We start from the raw sequence: 25,704 nt of genomic DNA, 5'->3' as shown, positions 1-25,704 counted from the left end.
CGAACTGATCTCTAAAACTGTAATCTGCGCTTCCTTCTTCCTCTTCGTCGTCATCGTTGAGCTCTTCATGTATAAGACGTCTTCATTGCCAGCGAGAGCGTCACTTATGCCGCACTTCTTGAAATATTTAACAATAATGTCTTCTGTCAGACAATGACTGTTTTATCCACTGACACAGTTATTTGATTGTAGGCCGTTTTAAAGCTCCCTTTGGCGTCAGTTCATGTCAAGTTTCATCCATTATCTATTTGTTCCATTCCTCTCTCGTATATACTTTAAATGGATGGCATAAAGAGATCTGCAATTCTGAAGTAAGTCCTCCCGAAATAACAGCAAGCTCTGTATTTCCCTGTCTGTTTCTCTTTCACAGAACTTTTCAAATGACTACTAAAATGATCTAGCACAAGAAGAGAACTCTTCTTCAATAAACACATTTTTTCTCCCCCACACTCTGTTAATCCCTAATTTCATAACAGCCTCGTCAATCCGACCCTTATCATGTACGTGAACAAACAACACCTGGCGGCATTTCAGAAGGCTTTGGCACTGTTTCGCGCTTGGAAATGATCTTTGGATTAAGTTTAGTACCGCCAGCACAACATGAAAGAACGACAGTGTAGTGCATTTTTTCATGTCCACTTGTTTTTATAGTTACAGTTTTAGTACTTTTTCATGGCAACAGTTCTGTTACTCGGCACATCACGTGTTAGAGGAGTTTCGTCCATTTGCGCTATTCGGCTTAGTTCCACACTGGTTTTGTCTCGATGTTGAATAATAAAGCGATGGAAAGACATTGTTTTCTCTTCATACTCTTGTGGTATTTTCTGAAATACGAGTAATTTGCTTTTGATTCGCGTGTTAAGTCCATGACGCTTCATAAACCTGTAGCAAAAGCCAACTGAGCCCTTAAAGTCTGTTAAGTTCCACTATAGCGCTAGATTACGAGCGTATATTTGAATCGTTTTTGTATTAATTCCAATGCCATTTTGACGGTGTCCTTGAATCTACTTCATCACGTCATCCTCTAATTTTAGCCATTTTGCATTCAGTCTCTACTTGCGTATTTAGCCTTTCTCATTTTTTTCAATTCTTCCTTAATAGTCCGCCAATCGCGAATGTTTCTTTTTTCCCATTGGTGGAGAGCCGAAATGCCGCTCAGCTGCTGTTTCCACGTTCTCCTGTATATGCTATTTACTTTCAACTTATAGCTCGCGTCGTATGAATACCTGTTTTTTCCGCTACGAAACTAGCTACTAACAAAAATATTATACTGTTACCGATAACACAAATCACTTTCAATTCAAGTTCACTGGCCGCCGTAGACTGCAGCGACGCATCATAGGCTGGACAGTGCTCTGGGTTAGTGATTTGTGGGCAGGGGGGAGGCAGACAGTGTTAGCAAGCAAGCTTGTGAATCCCCGCAACTCATGTTCGTCGCATCAATGCACTGCCAGTTGAATCCAGTGATGCCAGGTAGAGATAGGGTTCCCGTGGCATCGAATATATGGTCATTTTTAAGACCGATGAGAATTTTAAATCAAACACTGGACATTTTTGTATTAATTTTTGGTATAAGACGCACCTGAATTTACGGTAGTACGGTAGTACGTGGCCGGAATATAGAGGAATACATTCTGCCCGTGTTTTTAAACCCACCGCAGCTCATCCGTTTGAACTTCCGTCAACTGCGCGTCTTCTGCAATGGAAACAGTAATTGGGTTAATCCCGACCTTGGCCTCCGCAATGTGGCCTGCGTTGAGGCCGCGTCGGCACCAAATTTGGCGCTGCGCTTCATTGTTGCTCTTAACGAATCCGACGATCGCACGCCGTCGCCGAGCGCCGCTATTGGTTCACGAGGCGCATGCGCATTTCGCTCCGCTGGCTGCGGTGCTGCGCGTTTCACGGCGTATCACAACACCGCCAGCCTTCAGGCGCACAAGACGAACACGATAGCGTACCGCAGCTCCGGGCGTTTGACGTTTATCTCCCGACGGCTGTAAAGCGAAGTGAGTACCATGTTTCTTCTCGTCATATGGTGGTGGAGAAAATAATATTCTTCTGTGATGTCTCTACTGCCTTGACACGCGTGTCGACGGTTTTAAAAACTATTGCTCTTATGAACATTCAGCAACGAAGAAATTTTGCGCAATGAATTTTCTGGTACCGTAGCAGTGACACTTTTTGCGTTTTACTTCATAGTATAGATTCCGTAAACTTAGATTATAATTCTGATATTTAGGTCCAGTATCTATTTCATAAGAATATGTGTGATAGTAATTTTAAATATTAGTTTCCCCAAGTGTTCGAAATAAACGTATAAACTGCCATTTTGTCGATAAATTATGCTTATGTCCGGTTGCTAGGGTGCTGAAGTGATCATGATTTTCTCATAAAATAAGGTAAAATTTCATATTTTTATCTATTCAGTAAGAAAATAATACAGTGCAGTATTTTGTAAACATGTAACTTTGCATTAATCGCAAACCATTTGGACGGAACTGGACCACGTCCTTAGTTGCACCATATGCAGTAATGTGAGGAAAATCTCTTTACTCACATCTGTTCTGCTCTTATTACGTTGCTTTTCTTATAACGTGTGAGTCAGCGTTTCTTAGTTACATGAATTACGTCACACATCTTTTTGTACCTGTCACCCTACTGACAGGGACAGCTGCTGTGTTCTATAACGTTGCAGAATATAATAAACAGGTTGTACTGAGCAACATATGGCGCGCACTAGCGATAGGAGCACTCATTGCATACTAAACGAAGTGTTTACGTTGAAAGTGATTAGTAACGGACATCGAAATATTCACGTGTATGTCGCTGTCCCGACGTATTAGTACTGCTGAACGAGGCGTGACGTCATTTCTCTTGGTAGTGCGTTACAACAAAACAAATTTTACCGTTAGGGAAACGAACCACCACCTGTTTGTATCTGTAAGTACCTGATTTCATCTTTCGTCTTATTTAGAATTCCATGACGGTCATGATCGACGGAGAAAACCTCTTTTCCTTACGAAATTATTTTATTCCTGTACTATTTCTTCCACTTTGGATTACCCTCTACAGAGAACTGCGATATTTGTTTTTTTTTACCAAAAACTTGTTTTTCGATTAGAATTTTAATCCAATTATTACATAAAAACTTTTTTGCTCTCAGAAATTGATAAAGTCCTACCTCCCGTTGCTTCCACCGTATTGTGGAATGTTTTATTCTGTTTCAAGCTAGATTGATTGACATTCATTTTTCAGGAAATGTTAAAATTTAGAGCACGTTAGTACTTATGGCTTCAGTTACATACAATTCGAAGTACACAGGAAACTAATGTTTTAAATTACTAAGAAGACTTATCGGTTGTTTACTTTGCTACTTGCCGAATATTTTGATATGAAACGCAGCCTTATCAAATGGTACGCGACTTGTGCTTTTGTTTGAGAGCATCAGGGAAAACAAAATCTGAATTCGGGTGAAAGCATGGCTTTCTGAAACACGTACGCCAGTTCTCATTGAGTTCTTATATCGGTAGACACGAACCTTTTAATTGCTATTATAATTTTATTTTACTTGAGGAAAAATTGAGTTGTGTTATCTATTTTAATTATTTTATCTTGCATTGCGATATGGATAAATCTACTCTATGAACCATGGGTATTTAAAAAAAATTGAAGATCTTTTCCTGGGAGACAGCATCTGCGGTTGAGATCGAAATACTGAAGAAGCCATTAATACAAAAATAAAAACTGAAATCATAGCTTGTTCTCGGTCTTCGAGTGAGAGTCATATGGAGCGAGGGAACGCAACAGACGACTTTGTTGTTCTCATGTGTTTCAACCTGATTTATTTCACTCTAGTTTTCTCACCGAGCGAGGTGACGCACTGGTTAGCACTCCGAACTGCCATTCGGGAAGACGACGGTCAAATCCCCACCCAGCTACCCAGTTTTAAGTTTTTCCGCGTTTTCTCAAAATCGCCTCAGGCAAATGCTGGGATGGTTCCCTTTGAAAGGGCACGACCTGTTTCCTTCCTCATCGTTCACTAATCTGTACTTGGGCTGAGTCTCTAATGACCTAGTTGTCGACGAGACGTTAAACACTAATTTTTTCTTACTTAGTTCGAGTTTTCTCTGTTATGTCAGAAGATTAGCAACTTCTGCGTCTCCAGTCACCTTTCTGTTGACATTAATGTAGGGTGATTCATTTAAATATTACGAAGGTAACTGTGGTCACTCGCTTTTCTTCAGTTACACTTAACGTGCTCTGCATTGATCTTTCCTGGCATACTGGCCGCCTGCGCCACGAGATGGCCTTCGTTAGCCAACACTACGATCGCTTGTGCGGACTGATTTACGGGTAACATTGGATGCCGTCCAAGAAGTTAGGTACGTTATTAGGCCTTCGTTGAGTGCTGTACTTCCTGCCCCACAATGTGTATACTGTGCTCCGTCGACCTCCACAAGCGTGATCTGCACAGACTTTTGTGGAGAGGAGATACTGTTTCGTACGATTGACGTCATTTACAGTTTCGTCAAGTCGGTTCCTTGTTTTGGCCTTAGAGGTTTCGGTCTCGTGCCCAACTGCAGATAGCTGGCTGGAAAGCTGCACACACTCCTTACGTAATTTACGTAATATTTCTCACGCAGAGAAAATTGCCTTCCGCAGACTGTTCCACGGACTAACTAAAATGGCTCGATGATTACATTACGTGTTTCCTGTTGTGTTAGGGATAGTTATCTTTCGGTGAATCAGCAATATTATGCAGTCACTAACACTGTGCCTTCGACTAAAGGCGCTCACAGAACATGTTCTGTGTTTTCTGTTCCCATGAAAATAGTACCCTTCCTCCGAATGAGGAGTGCGGCAAGTACTGTTAAACATTTCTCAATCCATAAGTGAAGCTTCAAATGTTAATTCTAAGTGAGACAGAGAAAAATGTCTTGGAGATCACGAAAGGGCGGTGGTATCGACCTCAATGATCTAATCAAAAAACTTCAGAGGAGTGTCTACTGCAACTCATGTGTATACCCGGGAATGAACTGGCTGACCTTTTGGCTAGGAAGGTAAATACTTGCCCTCCGCTCCCTTTCATGATTCCAGGTGCAGATATGCGGATACACATCCAATCTCTCTTTGCCCAAAAGTGGCATGACATCTGGTGCGCTACTGCTCTCAGTAATAAACTCCTCACACTCAAGGAGATACTGCAATTTGGCGCCCCTCCTTCCGCTCACCTCGGAAGGAGCCCGCTGTCTTATGCCACCTACGCATCAGTCATACTAGGCTCACCCATTGTTTTTCCTTGTGTAACGAGTCCCTCCCCCACAATGTAGCTGTGGAGTCAGACTGATGATATCCCGTATATTGGTGGAATGTCCCCTTCTTTTCGCCCGTCATACTAAGTATAGCCTTCCAGATTCCTTGTCTTTAATATTAGCAGACGATTCACGGATGGTTGACTGGTATTCAGTTTCCTACGTGAAAGTTGTTTTTATTTTTAGTTATAAGGTTTTACTTTACTCCTGCAGCAGGGACAGGGTGGTTGTGGTAGGAGCCTCTCTTCGTATTTTCTAGGTCTGGGGCCCATGACCACTCCCCCTGCAATGACCGCTGTTTTATCCCTCTATTTTTCCACTTTTTAGATTTGGCCTATCATTTTATGCCTTCTACTGTGTGTGTTTTTAGCTTCCTCGCTTTATAGTTTGACCCCTCTGACAGGATCCGCCCACCTTTAGCGGACCCACTATCTTTCGCAAGTAAATTTTGAATCGCGGGGCTGATGACCTCGTCGTTTAGTCCCATAACCCCCCTTAGTCAGTCAACCCATGTGAATTCATTACCGTCAGCTAACTGATTGTTTCAAAATAAACAGACCAGCAACTACAATAATCCTCTAACTTCCACAAATCGGTGGTCTCTGATTACACTGAGATCCTGTGAAAAGCATTTTGGAAAGTCAACATGACAAGTAGGCTTAGAAATGAAGTTCAACTACAGTGACTAAATATAGAACATGAAGATATTGACGCCGCACGGAGTGGCCGCACAGTTTGAGGCGCCATGTTACGGATTGCGCGGCCCCTCCCGCGGGAGGTTCGAGTCCTCTCTCTGGAACGTGTGTGTGTGTGTGTGTGTGTGTGTGTGTGTGTGTGGTGTTCTTTGTTCTTAGCATAAGTTAGTTTAACTAGTGTGTAAGTCTAGGGACCGGTGACCTCAGGAGTTTTGTCCCTTAGGGATTAACATACATTTGAACATTTTTTTTAAAGATATGTACTAACAGTAAACTGCTCTGAGCCTCTCACAGAGGCCAACTCGTAAGCTGTCTTGAAAGGGAGATAAACATTTACTCCAGTAATGAGAGTATCAACCGTATTGCTTCATTTGTGGCCAGGCAAATGCCGGAATGGTACCTTTTAATGGACACAGCCGATTTCCTTCCCCATCCTTGACACGATCCGAGCTTGCGCTCCGTCCTTAATAACCTCGATATCGACGGTACGTTAAAGCCAGTCTTCCTTCATTTTTGGTAATTGTAGACGGTTCTTCTTAAGTGTTTTTCAGTTCTGAAGTGCGATCAATACATAATCCAGCCAAACCAACTAGAACGGCCTGATTTAAGATATCAGTTGCCAAAAAGGGAATGATAAAGTAAGAATTTAGTAAGCGTACTCCCTCTCTCAGACAACGTACGCTGTTTCTTCTAGCGACCTCCAAACGGTCTTTTATTACGCCATCACAATCCTCGTACTCCACATCTTGATTAAGGGGTATAACTTTACAAAATACTCGGATATGGAGTACTAATACACTTCTCTCCGTATTTAGTTTCTTGCTTTCTGCAATGTCGTAAAGACTTTAACCTTATAGCTGGATGTAAACAGTGTTGCTATCCATTATTGTGACGTGTTAATTTTAGTCGCGAAGGTGAACATAGGCAGCGGTCACATTAATGTGAGTGGACCGTGTATTAACCGATACAACTTACTCTCGTGTCCAGAAAAGGATTGAATTTTTCTCCCATATGCTTAAGTGCTACAAAAAGCAATGTTAATGAAGTAGTCTTACAATGTTAGAAATATTTCTCTAGTATCAACATGAATGACAAGCAGTTGTGACATTTCATCACAACATCTAGTCAAAACTGGTTTACCATGCGATCTTGAGAAATATGAGAAAGAATCACCAGATAGGCAACGACACCATGCGCGAATCCACATGCTGACGTTAGTAAATGTGAGCTGGAAATCAAAAGCTTCTCCTGCTGTCTCGAATTTCATTGCAGCTGCTGCGGACTATGACATCAGAATATACATCTTTCTGTTGGTTGGTTTGGGGGAGGAGACCAAATATCAAGGTGATCGGTCCCGTCGGATTTGGGGAAGGATGACGAAGGAAGTCGGCCGTGTCCTTTCATAGGAACCATCCCGACATTTGCCTGAAGTGATTTAGGGAAATCACGCAAAACCTAAATCAGGATGGCTGGACGCGGGTTTGAACCGTCGTCCTCCCGAATGCGAGTCCAGTGTGCCAACCACTGGGCCTCCTCGTTAGGTATACATCTTTTCTTACACCACGCGGATGTTACTCCCAATTTTATACCAACAGAATAGCAAAGGTGCATTAATTTCTGGGACTGTGGTACGGGTCTTGAGACGTTTTCAGATGTTAAGTTATCGTCCTCCCAAGGAAAAAAATACCGTAGTCAACTTATGAGGAAACTTTTCTTTTTAGAGGAGAAACGTTCTGCGGCTGCCCACCAATTCTGCTAGCACTGCGGACAGCGACGGGCGTGGCTAAGAGAAATATCGCGTGACGAGTGGACTATGTTGTGAGGAAAGAGGATTGATTTCCGACTCCGCCGTCTCGATTTATGTCCAAGTAGTTACCTCAGATCACTCCAATTAGTGTCTTGATCGACCCCTGAGGCACGACACACCGACGATTCTCTGGGCGTCTGGGAGCTATCGCAGCTCCCCCCCCCCCCTCCCCCCGTCGGAGGTTCGAGTCCTCCCTCGGGCATGGGTATGTGGGTGGGTGTGTATTGTCCTTAGCGTAACTTAGTTTAAGTTAGATTAAGTAGTGCGTAAGCCTAGGGGCCGATGACCTCAACAGTTTGGTCCCATAGTCCTTACCACAAATTTCCAAATTTTCTGGGAGCTATCAAGAGTGAGGAAATGATTCCACCTCTCCGCGGGAAGTCGGACTCAAATGAGGCTGGTGTTGTGGACCACGGCCAGTACAGACGTACGTAACAGGCAGTGCTGGTAACGCACAGACTGTTATCGTGTGGCCAGTTATTTTTCACTGCTGATTTAGAAACGAAGCCTGTTGATAATGCGGTCGTTAGGGACAGCACGGATTGGGCAATGATGGATCAGGGAAGAGGCCACGATCTTCTCAAAGGAAACAGGCCGGCACGCGACTGAAATGATTCAGCGAAATCACGCTAAACTTGGATGCCCTGGCGGGGATTTGAAGCCCGCCCCCTCTCGAATGCGTGTCCTCTTCTTTAACCACTGCGTCGTTCCAATGAAAGGAAGAGAGACGGAGAACTCTGGTGCCGGCACGGCACATGGTCCGTTCTTCCCGAATAGCGCCGAAAGAGGCCAGGCGAACTTCGTGTCTCCATACTCGTATAGGTGACGGATTTCCGCCAAGTGTCACATTCGTTCATTCCAGAGCATAGGTGCCGGCAGAAATTTATCAACGAGAAGGCAACATTACAAAACTGTCATTTCTTTATACAACTAATTATTAGAGTTTGCTGATGCATCGTGCCCTAAGAACTTAGTTTGACGTGTGGTACATGAAACTTACTGTATTTCCAACCTTTGATCGTGATCCATTCAATAGATTTTTGAAGATATTATTATTATGATGTGTAAAAATTGACCCTATTTCATTAGTATATGTAAAGTACATTTCTGACATTTTTAAAATCAATATTGATGGTACCTTTTTAAATTAACAGCCGGCCGGAGTGGCCGTGCGGTTCTAGGCGCTGCAGTCTGGAGCCGAGCGACCGCTACGGTCGCAGGTTCGAATCCTGCCTCGGGCATGGATGTGTGTGATGTCCTTAGGTTAGTTAGGTTTAATTAGTTCAAAGTTCTAGGCGACTGATGACCTCAGAAGTTAAGTCGCATAGTGCTCAGAGCCATTTGAACCATTTGATTTTAAATTAACAATCTGAAATTACATCCTTACATGATCAAAGCTAGTGTATTCAGAGTTAAGATAGTTAGGTACTAAATATTTGGAAAATACTGGGTGCACGAAAGTTATGATGGAACTTAGAGAAACGTTCCTCACACATAGAGGAATAAAATGTCATATGGACACGGGTACGGAAATGCTTCATTTCCATGATAGAGCTCATTATCTGCTTTCTTTTCATAGTCACATTAATCATCGAAACTAGAACTGGTTTCCATCATACTTAACAAACAGAATGAAAATGTTGTGCTGAATAATTCAAACAATGTTGAAAGAGAAAGACGTTAATGGAAAGGGAGAAACAACGAAGGAAGCCCCACAAGGTTCAATTTTGGGTCCACTCTTATCCTTTATCACGGGCCACCGAGAGTCTTCACGAAATTGTGCAAGCACGTCGTCAACGAAGAGTTTCTGTCAACACTTAGGCCGGGCATCGTTGGTGATGTTGTTAGGGCCTCGTGTTCTCCCATTCATGCTTAATGGGGAAAGGTACCATGCTTTCTTAAAGAATATTCTACCTGTTCTGTTAGAAAATGTGTGTTTAGGAGTGTGACAAAACATGTGCTTCATGCACTGTTGAGATATTCCTCATTTCAGTGTTAATGTTCGTAGGCGTCGAAATAATATATTTCATGCTTGGTGGATAGGTAGAGATGGACCAGTTTCTTGACCTCCACACTCTCCGGACCTAAGGCCATCAGACTTTTATTTATGGTGGCATTTGAAAGCTTTTGTGTGGAACCCTGGTACAATATGTACAGAGTCTTCGTGCCCATATTGTGGAAGGCTGTGAAACAGTACGCTATTCTCCAGGAATTTATCAGCACATCAGAGATTCAATGCGACGACGAGTTGATTCATGTATCCTTATTATGTATATTGAAGGCGGAGGGGGGAGAAGGGAAAGGTAAGGCAAGGGACTATTGATGTCAGCTGCATGAAGACTTTATGCGGAAAAAAATGGCTCTGAGCGCTATGGGACTTAACATCTATGGTCATCAGTCCCCTCTTTATGCGGAATCGGCGGCGAGGAGTGAAAATGTGCGCCGGACAGGGATTCGAACCCGGGGTCTCCTGCTTACTATGCAGTTGCGTTTAACCTCTGCGTGATCCGAATACAGCGTTTTTCTCAATGCACGTAATATCTCGGCACGCCCCTCGGCCTATCAACATTGCCACCTAGCGCCACCTATCCACAGTCCCGTCTATATCCTCCATGTTCGCTACTTTGAGACCCCCACAGCAGTTCGAACATAATTATGCATCCGCACTAAAGAAGGTGGATTCCTAGCTCATGGAGATCAATTAATTATATGAATGCGTGATGTCTGTTCATTCGGGTACGTCTGAACTGAGAGCATTTTGGACATTTTATTTACAAAAGTGTTTATCCTGCGCTGCGACATTCTTTTCCTGTGTGTTTCCCATTACTGATGTGACGAAGAGTTGTAGAAAATGAGCTCTAATATGGAAATCAAACGTTTTCGGACCCATGCCCATATAACATGTTTCCTTCCTCTACGTGTGGGGAATGTTTCCTGGAACCTTGGCCATACCTCTTGTATTTTTTCTTCTATTCTTTCTTTCTTGTATATTTTCATTCGCATACCAATAACGTTAGGTTTATAGTAAAAAGTAAAAATATGAAGTAAAAAGTATTAGAGCAATTGAAGAAACCCTGTTGCACATAAAAAATAATAACAAGCAAATAAAACGTCACTACTAACTCTCCATAACCGAGGAAGGAGTAAATAAATTATAAAAAACGCTCATTCAACTTAACTTTGAAGTCGCTTATAACAACTTTTTTGCTTACAGAACGTAATATCTTATCATGTTAAAGGATATATTCCATTTTTTCATGACTTCTGTTTTTTGATGGTGACTGAAATCATAAAACTTGGATAACGTGTGTTTTGAAAGCTACAGTTTTGGGGTTGTTTGGGTAAAGCTTAATATGGCTCTGAGCACTATGGGACTTAACATCTATGGTCATCAGTCCCCTAGAACTTAGAACTTCTTAAACCTAACTAACCTAAGGACATCACACAACACCCAGCCATCACGAGGCAGAGAAAATCCCTGACCCCGCCGGGAATCGAACCCGGGAACCCGGGCGTGGGAAGCGAGAAAAGCTTAATACAGGACGAGCATTCGACAAAATGAATATGAGAAACTGTCATAAACTACCCTTAAATAGACCAGTAGAACCGACACTTAACAGCCTTGGATTGAACTAAGACAGTCTTCGTCTCCTCGTTTAACACGTTTCTGTACAGTCATATAAACTGGACTGCACAAGTCTTATATTTATTACTGCATTATGGGCTATCTTTGAAAGATTGGAGACGCTATTTCGGTAATGTTAATTCACTGTGACTGCAAAACAGCGCTGAAACTGTCGCCGCGCCAAGGTAACGCTATAATTTACCGTGAATAGCCTGGCAGCTAAACAAACCCAAGTAACGTAGTGCTTGCTAAAGCCATAGTGTTTCCCGTTGCACTTGGCAATGCTAAATCTGCGGATTGCTAGCCTCACTGAGAACCACATCTGGTAGTCGATGAGAATTCTTTAATGAATAAGAATATCATATTGGACGACAATATGGAAAGCTATATAGTTGGTACCAGTTTCGGTAATATATAAGCGCCATCAACCACCTGGATGAACAACCCTTTGTAATATTATGAGTGGAAAAAGTTGTAGAATCTTATAAAATCGAATTATGTACTAGCATTAAGTTTTTACATTGCAGTATCTGTGTGCATGCATACATGATACATAAGGTACAATACATATGTAGGATTGTGGACAGTTGGGAATGTGAGTCTCACGGGAAGCGTGCAAGGGATAAGTCCCTGCAGTCGCGATATTCACCTGTGTCCTCTGTGGCTCAGATGGATAGCGCGTCTGCCATGTAAGCAAGAGATCCCGGGTTCGAGTCCCGGTCGAGGCACACATTTTCAGCTGTCCACATCGAGGTATAACAGCAACACCTGTCGGCAGCTGAGGTTGTCAGTTAGTCATCATTTATTCCAGGGAAAAGCTGCATGGTCATCAACAGCAACTGTTCTTTCGAGAACAAGTTGCTGTCTTCATATATATAATTTGAAGAAGGGTTGCGCTTCTGTCAACACGTTGAACGATTCTCTTCAGTCATCGTTGGTCTCGTTGTTGCAGGATCTTTTTCCGGCCTCAGCGATGTCCGAGATTTTATGTTTTATCGGATTTCTGGTATTCATGGTACACTAGTGGAATGATCGTACGGGAAAGTCCTCACTTCATCGTTACCTCGGAGATGCTGTATCCCTTCTCTCGTGCGCCGATTATAACACCACGTTCGTACTCACTTGAATCTTGATAACTTGCTATTGTGGCAGCAGTAACCGATCTAACAACTACGCCGCACTTGTTGTCTTATACGTATAGGCTTTGCCGATCGCAGCGCCGTATTCTGCCTGTTAACGTATCTTTGTATTTGAATACGCATGCCTGTAGTCCGAAGGGGCCAGCTCTGGATAGTACAGAGAATGAGTCAGCACAGTGATTTCGTTTTTTGTGCAATAGTCACACACCAACAGATATGAATGTGTGGGTGCGTTGTCATGATGCAAGAGACATGAATTGTCTCATCACTTTTCAGGCCGTTTTCTTCTCACATTTTCTCATAGGTGGCGCAACACATTCCGATAGTACCATGGAATAACAGTTTGTCCCTGTGGCACGAATTCACGATGGACTGATCCTTCAGAGTCAAAGAAAACTGTCAGTATTTCTTTGACATTTGACCTGACCTGACGAGCTGTTTTTGGTCTTGGAGACCTTTCCCGTCCCACTGTGAAGACTGAACCTTGGTCTCAACATCACAACTGAAGATTCACGTCTCATCACCAGTTGTGATTCTATTGAGGAACATCTCGTTCTCATCTCCGCGATCCGTAAGCTCTTCACAGATTGCGAGAGGAAGGTCTTTCTGGGCTTGACTCACGAGCCGTGGGACGAACTTGGCGGCAACACGGTGCATTCCAAGATGCTGTGTCAGGATTTCATGACACGGTCCAACTGAAATGTTGCATTCTTCGGCAATCTTTCGGACAGTCAGTCTTCCATCGGCACGCACAGTTTTGATGACGTTTCTGATTTGAGCCTTGTCGGTAGACGTCGAAGGGCATTCTAAACGAGGGTCATCTTTAACTTCCGTCTCACCGTGTGAACATTCGTAACACCGAGTATGGCTTAAGCACTCATCACTGTAGGTTTCCTGCATCATTTGGTGTGTCTCTGTAAAGATTTTCTTGAGTTTCACGCAAGATTTAATACGGACGCGTTACTCCCCTAACTCTGCCATCTCGAAATTTGCAGATTGTGTGACACAACGATCTACTAAATACAGCACTGAACAATAACTAACAAACAACATTGAAATTCCGGCAGTTACACATTAAACAGAGGCGTGTGCAGGGATGCCAACTGCATTTCGATCTAGTGTACTATTATCGCGAAGTTACGAATGTTCCGAAATTTTTTTAACAGACCTCGTACTTCCGGAAGTTATGCCAGTTGGCACGGATGACGTCATTCTCTTCGAGACACCTTTTTTACGTTCGAGCTCAGAATACGTTATAAATATGTTCGGATGCGTTTGCAGTTTCATCTATGGAGGCGGCTGAAGCAACGTGATTATGTCTAAAGTCATTATGAAATTCGACAGGGGAGCCGTTTGGGCGTCACGTACGACCCCGATGACTTGCGGCGTTTACTTCAGTAACAGAAAGGTCGCAACCCACTGTAATAAGGCGAGGAACCGCAGCAGATAGCTGCCGTCTCCGTCTTTTGCGCTTACGTTATGCGTGGCGCCTCAAGTGTTCCACATTCTGGCTTCCAGAAATAGTGCGGAACTGTAACTTACGCGCGAAGAGGGTCGTCCATAAATCCCGGGCAGCAACTGCTTGGTCTGCTCTGTCACGCACGTTAACTATCTACTGCTTGCCGACGTCGGGCAGTGGAATTTATCGTAATGTCGACGCTGAGGTGGCAAAGTGCGGTCCATTAATAGTTTTGGTGATGCAACTGATGACACACCGTCCCCTAAAAAGTCACTCGTCATCTTCATTCATAAATAATTTGTTAATGGTTCCCACAGAATCCATGAACAGAGAATTAAAGTAATAACGTACTTGGAGATGACTCACATAACCATTGTACGGTACACCGTTCCGAAAATCAGAAGAATAGTGCCAAAGAAAATGGTAAATATATAAACTAGATGAAAGACAGCACTTTACTAAGATACGACAAGGAATTACCATTACGCCAATGGTCCTCTACTATTAAAAATGCCAACAAGATTTGCACAGTTTTTTCGGGATTAAAATTTGATTACGAATGCTGTAAGAAACATTTTTGCCGGAGAGGCGTGGTAGATAAACCAAATCTCTTTTGAGGCGAATAAGAAGATACAAACCAGGTTTCGTTAAAAGAAAGTCAGTTCATACAGTGCTCATTCCTGAAGATGATGCCGATTTCCAGAGGCGTAAAGGTTTACACGATTTGTAATTGTCGAAGTAACATTTCAGCTTTTGTATGACAGAGAATTATGTTTACGAGGCGAGGTATTTAAAGAAACTACTGTTTTAAAACATGGCCGCTGCAGCGCTGTGATTGCACGCTGGGTTAGTACATCTACTGGCTGCCCTCAGAGGCCTTAAACGAATGTGAGTCCATGTTTACGTTTGTTTGTGCTAATTTAAAACGCCTCGGTCAGTTAATAACCGCACCAGGTGTGGAATATGCGCAGTTGTTCGTTTTCTGTATTTAGAGCGGTCGTATTAAGGAAGTTATTGGAGAAAACACTGTGAAAGATGGAATGATGATAAAACGGGTTAGATCGCAAAGAGTTCAGGAAAACAGATTTTTTACCGAAAATCAGTTTAGAAGCTAGTGGTTTTAATTTCCTTGAATGGTGTGATAATGGAGTGACGATTTTTAATTCGCATCGTTACTGGCTAACAAACATGAGCGGCTCATGTTAGACCAGAATCCACGTAAGGTACAAAAATCCATGGAATCTAAACGGCTGCTGAGCTGCGGTTTATGAGAATGAAATTCAGAAGTTGATCGTCCGTTGTGATAGCGAACCACTGTGCCCTCGGTGCCATCAACGACGATTTTTATTGAATTAAATGGTTGCTCGAGAATGTCATTACTTTATTTTTAGTGGGTAAATTTCTTAAATTGTACTTATTGAAAAGGAGATTGGTCTTCTTTTTTTAATTTGTTTCCTGAATTGGAAAACAAGTGTTGTTCATCTCATTCGTATAGCGAGTAATTTGTTCTTGGTACATTGTTACATATTATATTTCCTGTATCACTTTCGGGTGCAAAGACTAGTACCTTTAGTGGTTGACCAACAGGCGAACACTGCATGTATAGTTGTTCTGGCCGGAAACGCGGTTCTTTTAAATTCATTCCTCAATATTGGAGGGTTTGCCCTTGTGCATCATTATGCCATACATTGCGCTAACCTTACCGGCAACTGGAGGCTTGTAAAGCGGAATGGCAAGTTAATTGAATGAGTAGCATTCGTATGAAAACTGTCTTTTTCCTTTCTGGTTCACAATTCAGCTTATATGCTTTCACGGGGGCATAGCAGGACTGCTGAGCGAATTTAATGCACTAGTTTTTTTTTCCTGGCGTCATATTGTATAATCGCAGATTTTTTGGCTGAACTACATTTTTTGTTGCTAAAATTGTTCGCTTACACAAGCATTTTTTCTTTACGTTGTTATTCTCTTTAAGCGGATACACATTTTCGATGAGTTGTCCCTCTGCCTTTAGTACGTTGCACAAATCACCGGTTAAGACGATTTTAGCGGAGTACAGATCAATTCGAAAAGTTCTGTTCCCACGTTGTACTCTAGAACATTCGAGAATAATATACAACACTCAAAAACATTCGTTAACATTCGCGAACATGCATAAAAGCTCGAAAGCGTAGTACAACAATCTCGAATTTCTTCCCCTGCAAAATAGATTGTTGCGAAAGAGACGTGGCCACCACGTATGATGACGACAACTTCAAACATGTCTCCACAATCAGAGCAGCTATCAGTATCATAGCACAACCTCTTTAGTGCACAATGGGGGAACCGAGGGAACAACCAGACAGAAAAACCAATCACGTGATTGGCCGTGGGTGATCGTCGATATAGAGGTTAGAAAGCAATGGAGATTTACAACATCCTGGCCTAAATTCGTGTTTTTTTTAAAAATATGTTTGAGAACTTTCTTCCACATATACAGCAATTCTTTTGTTGCTATAGATGCTTTGATGCCTTTTAACTAAATGTTTTGGGGACTACTTACAGAATTCGACTTCATAGACAGAAATATACTGTAAGAAAACAGGAAACATATTCGCAATGACGAATACGATGAGGCTCTAGATGTACAATATATTGGCGACAGACGAAAATTTGTGCCGGACCGGTATTTGAACCCTGATTTCCCACTCTACGTTATAACAACTTTGGCTATCTAAGCGCGCTTCCATGACCACCCCGAACCACCACATTTCACCGCGTGTATCCATATCCTGCTCTCGCACAATCATTGTGATTCACGGACCGTAAGAGACTTACTTCTAATTGTCGCGCCTGTGCCTAGGTATTTATATACTATTTGCAGTGTCTGCGTTTAACGGACCACTATGCAGTGACCCTCAGACATACATGCGTGTCTCAAGGACATTGCATAACGGACCGTTAAACACAGACACTGCAAACAGTATGTAAGAAAACAGTTGTGACTTAATTGTGACTGCATTAATAGTATACTTAAATTCAAGTATGTCATATGGAATTGGCTGAGGTCAGCAACTGTATTACAAATTTATGAAATAATTTTTACTGCTTCAATTACCTTTTGGGCTCGGCCTCTGTAACTTAAACGTCGATGGCTGCCATGCGGAGAACCCGGGTTCGATTCTCAGTACTACCAGGGATTTTTTCCTTTGTGGGAGGACTGGAATGCGGTGCACTCAACCTCTTGATGCCAGTTGAGGAGCTATTTGAATGCTAAGTAACAGCACCAGGTTTGCTAAGTTGACAAAGAGCGGGAAGCAGTGTGCTGGCTACTCCATATCGCATACAAATGACGCCGCTGGCTGATGGATGACATGACGCTCGATCGGGGCCGATTGACACTTCTGTGGCCAGAATGTTGGTGCTTCCCTTCCTTTTCAAGTCCCTCTTTACTGATATTTATTAGCATCGCACGTTTCGGCAAAATACTACCATCATCAGGTGCATTAATGTTCATGTAACTATAGTGCACCTGATGACGGCAGTATGCGGCCGAAACGCTTAGGGCTAATAAATATTAGTAACAAGCAGCTGAAGCAGTAAAAAAGCCGGACAAATGTGAGCAGGACTTACGCTCTGAGAGTTCCACACAAATTTAATAACGCATATAAATAATAATAATAATAATAATAATAATAATAATAATTTCCTCTGGCTCAACGGACTGCTGTAGGTGTTTCTATCGGACACCAGTTCTGCATGTGGCGTGTCCGTAACTTAACCCAGTTATCTAACCGGGGAAAGGGGACTTACACTTTAATGTGGAACCCGAACCATGTATTGTTTTTGGTGACTCTACATACAGGGTTAACACGAAGACTGCAAAATCCGTTGCCCAACCAATATTCGATTCCACGACCTCTCGGTTTGCAGGCACGTTGCTTATCGCTACACTACTAGGCCCGAGATATACGTAGATAGTTCATCTATACGTTTGATGAGTGGTTCCAAAAATAATAGTATAAATGATTAAACAACTGCAACAGAACGTGTTTGCTATTTTTGAAACACAGGACCACTGATGTCGCATCAAGCCAAAACAGAGTGGAGTAATGTGTTTTGATGAGCGAGTTTACGAGTATCAAAATATGTGACATAAAGGGTGACAATTATTGAAGTACATGAAATAAAATCGCCATAACTTTTGAACGGTTTGTGTTAGGACCTTCAAACTGCACAGTTGGCGGCGGAGTACGAGTATGCGCATGGTTGTTTGGTTTAGGGATGAAGCCAACTTTCATTTGGATGAGTTCGTCAGTAAGCAAGATTGGCGCATTTGGTAGACTTAGAATCCGCATTTCGCGATCGAGAAGTCTTTTCGCCCTCATCGGGTGACTGTGTGATGTGCAATGTCAAGTCATGGAATTATCGGTATGATATTCCTTGATGGCACGGTGTCTACTGAACGTTACGTGAAGGTTTTGGAAGATGATTTCATCCCCATTATCCAAAGTGGCCCTGATTTCGAGAAGATGTGGTTCATGCAAGACGGAGTTCGACCCCATCGAATCAAGACAGTATTTGATGGCCTGGAGGAGCACTTTGGGGACAGCATTCTGGCTCTGGGATACCCAGAGGCCACTGGGATGGGCCTCGATTGGCCGCCATATTCTCCGGATCTGATCACATGCGACTCTTTTTTGTGGGGATGTAATAAATACAAGGTGTACAGTGTTGGGTTGGCAGAAGAGCCAACACCGTGTTACTAGAGAAGGCCGAAATGCACGCGTTTTAGCTCACGCAGGCTGGCGTGAGGAGGGAAGGACTATACTGACGTGAGGTCTGGAACATGTCAAGGAATTAGAATTCAGAAAGCGGACGGAATTAGTTTCATACTTAACTTTAATCCATTAATGATGAACGTCGCTCTTGACGGTACATGATTCACAATATTATCTGTTCAGAATAGTAACTGAATATGGCGCCTTGCTAGGTCGTAGCAAATGACGTAGCTGAAGGCTATACTAAACTGTCGTCTCTGAAAATGAGAGCGTATGTAGTTAGTGAACCATCGCCAGCAAAGTCGGCTGTACAACTGGGGCGAGTGCAAGGAAGTCTCTCTAGACCTGCCGTGTGGCGGCGCTCGGTCTGCAATCACTGATAGTGGCGACACGCGGGTCCGACGTATACTAACGGACCGCGGCCGATTTAAAGGCTACTACCTAGCAAGTGTGGTGTCTGGCGGTGACACTACATACAGCAATAACTCCAAAAGCATTGCTAAGCTGAAAACAGCTATTCAGGAGATCGACAGCATCGATGTTCCGACATTTCAGCGGGTCTTGTGGAATTTCGCTATTCATCTGCACCACATCATCGTCAATGATGGCAGGCATATCGAACATATCAGAACCTAAATCCGAATATCCATAGTGACGTTTACATGTTCAATAAGGACTGCGAGTCGTAGTTTGTAACTAATTTACGGTTTTTTCACATAGTTCAATAATAGTTATCCTGTAAACGACCGTACCTTTTGATTGCGTAGATTTAGAAGCTTAAATTTTTCACGCCGCCAAGGGACCATAGACCCTAGTATGTGACATAAATTTCAACTCTATACCTCTATTCCTGAGAAAAAAGGGTGTTTGCATCTGGACCGACAGATCGGCGGACAGCAAACGGGAAAAATGTTTATGTGATATAATTACAAATGAACAACATACGGATTTTTTCTTTTCTGGTGCTGTGTAAACTTGCTTCTTCCTATATTTTATAGTTCTATGTCAATGGGAAATACTTTAAAAGCTTTGACGAGTGAATTCGCGGGTATCGAAATGTGTGACAAAAATGGCCATATCTTTTGATTGCATTGTTTTAGAAGCTTAAATTTTGGCACCGCCAAGGGAGCGTGAACCCTAGTATATGACATAAATTTCAACTCGGTGTGTCTGCACGTTCATGAGGCTTAACTGTTAAGACGGACGGACAGACAGGCAACAATGTGATTCTATTAGGGTTACATTTTTATCGACTGAGGTAAGGAACTCAAAAAATTGCTTACTCTGACTCTCCTGGCCCCACAAACCGCAGTCGGTTTCTGGCCTCTTCCACAGTATTCTGTCTTCGGCATCTTCTTTCCTTGCTCCCAGTACCTGGAGATACTTAGCAACCTGCTCTCTCCATCTCATTTTCTGCCTGCCTTCCGGTTTATTCTCTGAGACTTCTCTCAGTAAAGATCCCTGCTCTCTTCTATAGACGTGGCCTGCCCATGTTAGTCTTCTTGTTTTGACTTGCCGCAGATACATCTGGTTCATTGTGTAGCTCCCTGAGCACCATGCTCGTTCTTCTTCGCCATTCTCCTCCCTCATAAATTGGTCCGAATATCTTTCGCAGGATTTTATTTAAAAAAAAAACTTTTGTGCTCCTCTCCGTGTATTTATCTATACGCCGTATTTCTGCCCCATGTAGTAATACTGGTCTGATTTTGGGCTTATATATTCTTACTTTGGTTGTTCTTGAAAATTTTTTAGTTTTGTTGAGTGAGTATGATGCTCTGGATGCAGCTTTGGTACTCGCCTGTATTTCTTGTTTCTCATCGTTTTTGTTGTTTGCTACTAATAAGAGATATTTAAACTCCTCTACTTCTTCAAGCGTGTGGTTATCGATCTGCAGAGTTTCCCGTGTTTTTGCTCTGTAATTTCTTCCTACCTTCAAGAATTTATTTCCACATCATTTACTTCTAATCCAGTTTCCTTTGATTTTTGAAAGAGTCGTTTTGCTAGTATTTTAAGGCTCTCCGGATTTTCAGCGATTAGTGCTACTTCATCTGCAAAGGCCAGTACATTTATTTTTGTTCCTATTTTAATGCCCTCTTCTGCTTCACTTGCTGCGTCCAGCGCTTCCTGTATTACAATGTTGAACTAGAGTGGTGATATTCCAACTCCTTGCCTGACTCCTGTTTTCATGTCAAACGCGTTGTAATACTCTCCATCCATTTTCACTACCCCTTTAGCCGGCCGGTGTTGCCGAGCGCTTCTAGGCGCTTCAGCTTCGAATCCTGCCTCGGGCATGGATGTGTGTGATGTCCTTACGTTGGTTAGGTTTAAGTAGTTCTAAGTTCTAGGGGACTGATGGCCTCAGATGTTAAGTCCCATAGAGCTCAGAGCCATTTGAACTCACTACCCCTTTCGCGCCTTTCAGTGCCACTTTCACGAGATTTATTATCTTCTTCGATATTGCGAATCTCTGCATTTTCTCCCACAACGTATCTCTGGATATACTGTCACAGGCTTTCTTAAATTCAACAAATAGTATTGCCATTGTTTTGTTATACTCCCATTTTTTGGATATGGCTTCTTTCAGTTGTTGTTGTTGTGGTCTTCAGTCCAGAGACTGTTTTGATGCAGCTCTCCATGCTTCCCTATTCTGCGCAAGGTTCTTCATCTCCCAGTACCTACTGCAACCTACATCCTTCTGAATCTGTTTAGTGTATTCATCTATTGGTCTCCCTCAACGATTTTTACCCTCCACGCTGCCCTCCAATACTAAATTGGTGATCCCTTGATGCCTCGGAATATGCCCTACCAAACGATCCCTTCTTCTAGTCAAGATGTGCCACAAATTTCTCTTCTCTCAAATTCTATTCAATACTTCCTCATTAGTTATGTGATCTACTCATCTAATCTTCAGCATTCTTCTGTAGCACCACATTTCGAAAGCTTCTATTCTCTTCTTGTCTAATCTATTTATCGTCCACGTTTCACTTCCATACATGGCTACACTCCATACAAATACTTTCAGAGACGACTTCCTGACACTTAGATCTATACTCGATATTAACAAATCTCTCTTCTTCAGAAATGCTTTCCTTGCCATTGCCAGTTTACATTTTATATCCTCTCTACTTCGACCATCATCAGTTATTTTGCTCCCCAAATAGCAAAACTCATTTACTACTTTAAGCGTCTCATTTCCTAATCTAATTCCCACAGCATCACCAGATTTAATTCGACTACATTCCATTATTCCTTCTTTCAGTATGAACATCTATTCGGTTGTTGATCGATTCTTCACAAATTCTGCTTGTTTCTCATTTATTATTTCTTTTAAATATGGTTATAATTTCTTTCTGGAGGATCTTGGAGAACACTTTGTAGGCGGTGCTAATTAATGAAATGCCTCTGTAGTTCCTGCATGGTTGTTTGTCGCCCTTTTTATGAACTGGTATTATTATCGCTTCTGTTCACTAATTGCAGCATTGGAAGACAATCGCTTTCTTAAGGTTTATGCAGACAATGTTATCACATCGTATCATGTTGCTGAGAGCCTACTGAAGAGGGGTATTTATTATACAGGCACAATAAGAGCTGCAAGATTGAAGAAATGTACTGTTCCCGACGAAAAGCAGATGAAGCGCAAGGACGCGGTACTATAGTTTCACAACTTGATACAATGGGCAAGTTCATCATTGTGAAATGGTATGATAACAAATGTGTTACATTCTTATCTTTGGTAACAGGTGTAGAGCCAAAGGACATGGCAAAAAGATGGGATAGGACTAAGAAAGAACATATTCTTGTCCCAAGACCATCCATTGTTTAAATGTACAATTGTAATATGGGAGGAGTATATCTCTATGATATGTTGATATCGCTATATCCTATTAAAATCCAGAATATGGTATTTGTATATCTTCTGGCACACAATAACAATAGGTGTTGCCAATAGCTGGCTGAGATGTAGAGAAGACTGCAAGGTCCTGTCTGAAGAACAAGTTTGTCTCAGTCAGTTTCAAGCTAATCTTGCAAGTGCATTGGTATCTGCTGGGCAAGGAAAATTCAAAAGGGGACGTCCAAATACTGAAGATATGTCCAAAAACGCAAGAAACCTGCTAATACAGTAACTCCAGTGCTGGAATGCAGAAAGGACAAAATTGACCACTTTCCTCTGTGGAATAACACAAGAAGAAGGTGCATATTTTGCAAGAAACAGAATAATTATGTTCAGTGCCATAAATGCAAAGTTTCTCTATGCTTAAACAAAGAAATTGCTTCAGAAAATTCCACTAGTAAAAGAAATGTATGTCCTACTGTGCTGTTCGTAACAAGTTTGAGCGTTTGTTTCGACATTTTTATTCCTTCCTTCTTAAACAGTTCAGCTGTTACGCCCTCTCTCCCTGAAAATTTGTTGTTTTTTTAGTATTTTGATTGTGTCTGTCGTCTCTTTCATTGTCGGCGGTTCCACGGAGGGCTCTACACTCGGATAATCATGTATTCAAAATATTATCTCAAAAATTAATGATATTAATGGACGCTGACGGACGATGTGTGGAAAGATACGCGGAGCATACGGTTCACTAGCTGGACGTGTGCCCACGGCGCCTGCCCCCTTCCATGTCGGAGCGGCGGCGTTTCGGAAGCGGCGCCTGTCGGGCAGCTGGTCAGTGAGAGTGGGAGGGCGGGGGTGGGGGGAACGGTGCCGGATCTGGTGCAACGCAGCGCACCCAGCGCCACATTCCACGCCGGCGGCCGCTAGCCGTATTTTTAGAGCGACGGCCGATCGCCGGCTGCGGCTCCAGAGGCAGGCAAGAATCCAGTCCGCTCAGGTCCGCGGGGGAATTCCTGGACAGCTCAGCGCCGCTTCTAGGTCTGCGCTCTGGTCTCCGACCACTCCCCTCAGCCCAGTCTCTCCACAGAAATCTACAGCTACGTCTATACACCGCGAGTCACCTGACAGTGTGTGTCGAGGGGTGCTTCCGGTATCAATATCTAGTCAAGGTGGTATACTCACAAGGGAACCTCCCCATCGCACCCCCCTCAGATTTAGTTATAAGTTGGTACAGTGGATAGGCCTTGAAAAACTGAACACAGATCAATCGAGAAAACAGGAAGAAGTTGTGTGGAACTATGAAATAATAAGCAAAATATACAAACTGAGTAGTCCATGCGGAAGATGGGCAACATCAAGGACAGTGTGAGCTAAGGATCACCGTGGTCCCGTGGTTAGTGTGAGCACCTGCGGAACGAGAGGTCCTTGGCTCAAGTCTTCCCTCGAGTGAATAAGTTTAATTTTTTATTTTCAGACAATTATTATCTGTCCGTCCGTCCGTCCGATGCGAGGTAACTGCACCGTAGTATGGGGACGCTACACCTAAACAAACATCGAAACACACAACGTCAGTCGACTACAGCGCACGGAAGAGAGGCTATTCCTGCTAACGAGGCTCCCTGGCTGGCAGTTGACTGTTCGCTACTTTGGACGAGAGCGCATTAAATACGTGAGATGTATTCCGTGGGCAATATGTTTTCGGTTCCCACTGGAGACGCACGTCCTTTCGTCTACTAATCACACGATTTTGCGATGCGGTCGCAAAACACAGACACTAAACTTATTACAGTGAACAGAGACGTCAGTGAACGAACGGACAGATCATAACTTTGGGAAATAAAGAAAGTAAACTTTTCACTCGAGGGAAGACTTGAACCAAGGACCTCTCGTTCCGCAGCTGCTCACGCTAACCACGGGACCACGACGCTCCTAAGCTCAGACTCTCCTTGATGTTGGCTATCTTACACATTGACTACTCAGTTTGTATATTTTGCTTATTTTTTTCATAGTTCCACACAACTTCTTCCTTTTTTCTCGATTGATCTGTGTTCAGCTTTTCAAGGCCTATCCACTGTGCCAACTTATAACTAAATCTGAGGGGGGTGTGATGGGGAGGTTTCCTTGTCAGTGATAAAAGAAAGCAGTAGGCTTTACCAGAAATATTGACCCTTAGACAATGTGTCTAATAATGTATTTTAAATACGACAGTATGCCATCTTAGGCACTCAAAATTAAAACACTTGATAATGGCACTTTGAAACCGAAATCATGATCGTGTAAATGTAACACTGCAAATAAAAAAACAGTCTAATGGCGGTACTGACTTTAAAGAAAATACCTATTCCCCCATCGGCCGACCTGTGTGGCCGAGCGGTTCTAGGCGCTACAGACTGGAACCGCGCGACCGCTACGGTCACAGGTTCGAGTCCTGGCTCGGGTATGGATGTATGTGATGTCCTTAGGTTAGTTAGGTTTAAGTAGTTCTAAGTTCTAGGGGACTGATGACCTCAAATGTTAAGTCCTATAGTGCTCAGAGCCATTTGAACCATTTTTTATTCCCCCATCACTGTTCCATTCGCAAATAGCGCGTGGGAGGAATGATTGTAGGTAAACCTACATTTTATACAGGCGGTTTCTCATTTCATGTTACAGCTACACACTTGTAGAGGTTGTAGAAGGAACTTAGTAGATGAAGTTTTACATACAATGAAGAGCCAAAGGAGCTGGTACACCTGCCAAATATAGTGTAGGGCCCCTGCGAGCACGCAGATCTCCCGCAACGACGTGGCATGGACTCGACTAATGTATGAAGGTGCTGGAGGGAACTGACACGATGAATCCTCCAGGGCTGTCCATAAATCCGTAAGAGTACGAGGGGGTGGAGGGCTCTTCTGAACAGCACGTTGGAAGGCATCCCAGATATGCTCAATAATCTTCATGTCTGGCGAGTTTGGTGGCCAGAGAAAGAGATCAAACTCAGAAGAGTGTTTCTGGAGCCACTCTATAGTAATTATAGACGTGTGGGGTGTCGCATTGTCCTGCTGGAATTGCCCAATTCCGTCGGAATTCACAATGGACATG

At 42.9% G+C, this 25,704-nt stretch overlaps 1 protein-coding gene across 2 annotated transcripts in view; it reads left to right on the top strand.

The window, feature by feature from the left end:
* Positions 1-1,898: 1,898 nt before the first annotated feature.
* Positions 1,899-25,704, top strand: part of LOC126253263 (homeodomain-only protein-like) — a 389,905-nt gene continuing 366,099 nt past the window's right edge. Inside the window, exon 1 of one of the 2 annotated variants that reach the window (XR_007545932.1) lies at positions 1,899-2,006. The gene's annotated coding sequence lies outside the window, so the exon portion shown is untranslated. The remainder of the gene's footprint in view (positions 2,007-25,704) is intronic. The other variant, XM_049954473.1, reaches the window with a different exon arrangement.

Source organism: Schistocerca nitens, chromosome 4 (genome assembly GCF_023898315.1).
Source record: "Schistocerca nitens isolate TAMUIC-IGC-003100 chromosome 4, iqSchNite1.1, whole genome shotgun sequence".
In the NCBI taxonomy this organism is placed as follows: Eukaryota; Metazoa; Arthropoda; class Insecta; order Orthoptera; family Acrididae; genus Schistocerca; species Schistocerca nitens.
Note: the sequence above shows the minus strand (reverse complement) of the source record. Positions and strands in the feature narration are given on the sequence as shown.